Source organism: Wasmannia auropunctata, unplaced genomic scaffold, assembly GCF_000956235.1.
Source record: "Wasmannia auropunctata unplaced genomic scaffold, wasmannia.A_1.0 LD336074.1, whole genome shotgun sequence".
Taxonomy (NCBI): Eukaryota; Metazoa; Arthropoda; class Insecta; order Hymenoptera; family Formicidae; genus Wasmannia; species Wasmannia auropunctata.
In genome coordinates this window covers 749,420-753,971 of record NW_012026816.1, presented here as the reverse complement: position 1 = coordinate 753,971, position 4,552 = coordinate 749,420, and positions in this window count along the sequence as shown.

Here is a 4,552-nt window from a genome sequence, read left to right as displayed (position 1 = left end):
TATCCCCTGTGTGCCTTGTCGACTCAGTCACCGTGACCGCCGGGGCACGAAGCCCTCGGGGCACGCGCTCCGCCCAACCGAGTAAGTAAGGAAACGATGAAAGTAGTGGTATTTCACCGGCGATGTTGCCATCTCCCACTTATGCTACACCTCTCATGTCTCCTTACAGTGCCAGACTAGAGTCAAGCTCAACAGGGTCTTCTTTCCCCGCTAATTTTTCCAAGCCCGTTCCCTTGGCAGTGGTTTCGCTAGATAGTAGATAGGGACAGTTAATGTAAGTGTGGGGTCACAAGTGACCGCCCACGTGCTTCCTCGCCCGAACGGGCATACGCAACATTATACCATCTACTATTTTTGCAAAACCAACCACCCCGAGAGTGGCGATGGAAAAATCCAGCAGCGTTTGCACGGTTCGTTTGCGCAAGATGAGCAGTTTAGCCGTGAAGCGGGCGTCCCGGGCCAAAGCCCAGGGCGCACGCGACACGCCCACGGGGACCACGGGGAGGCCTGCCCATTTGCGTCCCGCCTGGACGCACGCCCTGACCCTGTTGGGTGGGTAAGGATGGGAGTTTGGTAGGTTAGGGAGTTAGCCAGGACTTAATCTGTACTCCCTTTTTGATGGGGTAGGATTGTGAGTGGGTTGACAGGTGTTATTGGGTGTTTGTCTTCGAGTCCTGCCTGCGAAGACATGCAGGTCTTATGGCTCTTTGGTCCTTTGGCTTTACCTGCGAATGGTTGCAGGATTTAGCGCCTTGGTTTATTGTACTTGCCTATAAAGAATTTTGAAGAATTTCAGGCCTACTGCTCTTGGAAGCCCTTTAGCCAAAGGGACTCTCTGCAGTACTCAGTTAACAACGAGAAGGCTTCTGGATTTGACGCGAAGAAGCGCGCCACTTCCGGCCATCTCCATTTGTCACTCGGCACGATTTCACGCAATGCTACTCTCTGCGCCTCAAAGTGCGAACATTCGAAGAGGAAATGTTGCACTGTGTCCTCCCTAGCACCGCAATCGCAAGAGTCGTTGTCGACTAGTCCTAGCGCAGCTAATCGTGCGCGGAAGTTGCCGTGTCCTGTGATTATTTGCGCATTCCAGTGGTCGAGTCGGATCCACTGCGCATCTAATCTTATACGGACACTTTCGAAGAAGGCAAATGTGGTTCGACCTTTATCCGATGATTGCCATCTGGTCTGCCACGTCTCTATTACCTCTTGCCTTACGCGTTCTAGCGCGTGTTTGTATCTGTCGGTTGTTGCCTCGCCAGTTTCGGCGATCTCGGCGTCCCGACTTTTCCTAGCCTCATATCGTACTCTGCTCTCTCGAAGCATTAGATCTACTGGGATCGCTCCTGCAGTTACGCAGAGAGCCTCCCAGGATGCCGTGCGGTACGCGCCTGTTGAAGACAGGAGAACTCGGCGCTGCACAGCCCTAAGAATCTTCATTTCGCTTTCCATACACAGGTCGGACCAGCCCGCAGCCGCGTATGCGACTGTTGGGCTGAACACTCCCCGGTATATGGTGGAAAGCGCCCTATTCTTTAGGCCCCATTGAGACTTTGCAAGCTTCCCTAGCTTGTCGAACAGCGAGCCCACTTTCTCGCTTAGGACCCGGCAATGGGTCTTTACCTTCATGCCTTTATCGAAGTGTACCCCAAGGTACCTTACGGAATCCTTGAACTTAATTTTCGATTGTCCCAGCCTAATGATAGGCGGTTTGCTTTCGAACCCGACAAGTTTCTTTCTGCTCCGCCTGGCCCTGTCCAAGCGGGCAGTCGCTGGGGCCCTTCTGACCTCTTTGCTCTTGAGCAAGATGGCTTCAGTCTTTCTCTCTGAGATTTGGAGTTTGGCTATCCTACACCACTCATTGATCTCATTGACTATTTGTTGGCCGTTAGCCTCGATTTCTCTCTGGGAGTTGCCGGTCACCAAGACCAGAAGATCATCCGCATACGCAATGTAGCGGTCTTTCGCAGAGTTATCTAGGATTTTTAGTAATCCGTCAAACATGAGGTTCCATCCGCCTGGTCCAAGCACTGAGCCCTATGGACAACCTCGCGTGGCTTGCTTGGAGACAGTGATTTGGCCGCTTGATATCGTGACTTGTCTGTCTTTGAACTAGCTCTGCAGCACTCCGAACACGTTTCGGGGGCACTCCCTCTCCTTGAGAGCCTGGAACACCAAGGGCCACCAGACATTGTCAAAGGCGCCCGAAATATCAAACAATAGAGCAACTACGTAGCCTTCGTCTATGTTAGACACCATTTGGCGCAATTCGACGATTGCGTCCTTCGCCGACCTTCCTGGCATGAAGTCAAACTGTCGGTTGGAGATTCTGCCTGGCACCAGCGCCGTGTCCATCAGGCGCAACATGAGAAGCTTCTCAAAGAGCTTTCCAACAGCTGAGAGCAAGCAGATTGGCCTATATGACTTCGGATCTTTCTCATCCTTGTCTTCGCCTTTTAGGAGGACCCTTAGCGAGCCTATCTTCCATACTGAGGGAAAAATTTCCCATTGGAGACATCCATTGAATAGCCTTGTAATTTGGCTTGGGATTATCTTACACACCGCTTTTAGTACGTTACTCTCAACAAGGTCTACTCCTGGTGCCTTGTTGTTTTTGAAGCGTTTAACCGCCCTGGTCACTTCTAGCCTTGTGAAGAGTGGGGCGTCGGCCGTATCTGGCGCTATGTTTGCTTCTACCCTGATATCTCGCTGTTTAGGTGTGTCCTCTTCTTCTCGGTCATCTGGAACGTGTACATTTAATAGGCGTCTTGCCGTTTCTTCCACGTCCATTGTGAAGCAATCGCCCCTTCTGAGCGTGCTGATGACCTTCTCTACTCTCAGCTTATTGGCTTGTTGCTTGTATACAAAGCCCCATGGCTCCTTGTTGCCATGGCTTGTGACGAATTCTGTCCAGCTGTCTCGTTTTGTCTTTCTTACCTCTCGGCTGTATTGTCGCAGAGAGGTGCGATATTGCTCTTTGGTGCCCTTAGGGCTCTCTGGCTTCTTGGCCTTCTGGCACTCTCTTCTGAGGCGTACGACCTCTTTCTTTTTCATAGTCAACTCCTTTGTCTACCACGGGTTGGACTTCCTGAATACTCTTTTCCTGGGCATTGACGCCTCGCAGGCTTGGGCAATGACACTCTGAAGTACTCCAGCCATTCTTTCTACATCTACGGCAGAAGACAGGTCTAGAACCTTGAGCTTTGATTTCGATAAGTCAGCTAGATTTTCAGCAAAGCACTTCCAGTCAGCCCGACGGGTGTCGAACCTCATGTTCGCGCCACGCTGGTCGTCATACCTTGCCTTAGGTACCTTTAACCTGATATCTATTGCATTGTGATCACTGGTTGTCCAGTTGCACCTTACTACCCATTCGTTGACGAAGCAGGCCATTGAGGGCGATGCTAGGGTTACGTCGATATATGACGACCCTCTTGCCGTTTTGAATGTTGGTGCCTGGCCAGCTTTGTTCACTACCTGCATGCCACACGCACGGATGAGGTCTTCGAATTTGCCTCCCCTCTCGTCGGTTCCCTGAGGACCCCACATTGACGAGCGTGCGTTGGCGTCTACCGCGACTAAGAGTCTCTTCCCCCTCAGTTTATGAATCACCATCTCGAGGTGTCTGAGGTGCCCCTCTATCTCGTCGCTGTACTGAAAGTAGCACGATGCAACGTAGAAGGAGAAGCCGGGAGCCTGCACTTCCGCACACACACAGTGGGTCGTGCTAAGCTGCGAGACAAATATAACCTGAATCTGAGGATTGCATACTGCTACCATTGCCCACGGTCTTTGCGAGCGTACGGCTGCTACGCGCATACCCGTTCCTAACTCATAGAAGGTGTGGCTCTCGCTTTGCTTTCTGACGTATGGTTCTTGCAATAACAGGACGTCAAGTCGCTTCTCTGCGACGAGCTGACGCACCTCACCTGTTACTGCGGCCGACCGCCTCATATTTAGCTGCATTATCCTAACTCCCGTGGTCTCGACACATGAGGATGTTTGCGGGATTGCGACTGGGCTGGTCGCTCTTCCCGAAGACGAAACTTGGTTTCGTTTTGTCGTATCTCTATCGCATCTTTTTAACATGATGCGGGCAGCTCGAAGGCTGCTATTGTGACTTGGCGACTCCGACTTCGAACTCGAGGTCGATCTTTTCTCCGTGGTCGCGTCACATCTCTGTAGTGTTATTTTAACTATCCGAGGGCATAGTTTTTGAGCTCGATGGCTCGGGTTTTTGTTTTTGTCTTGATCCATTTGCATTTGTTATATGGTGGAACAGATGTCGGAAGGCGCGGAGCCACCTTCGTGCCATCAAACCTAATCTTCCCGGGGGGGCGGTAGATACCCCGGGGGTGTCGCTTGCGACCGCTCTCTTGACATTCTAGCGGCCATGCAGACCCTCAGCACGACTTCCAATACAACCTTGGTCTTGGAACGAGCGCCATTGTTTGGACACGCTTACCAAGTAGACTAGATTAGACTGCATCCCAACGATGTTTTGTCGGGCATGCGATTAAGCGCCATTGTATGGAAACGCTTACCAATGAAC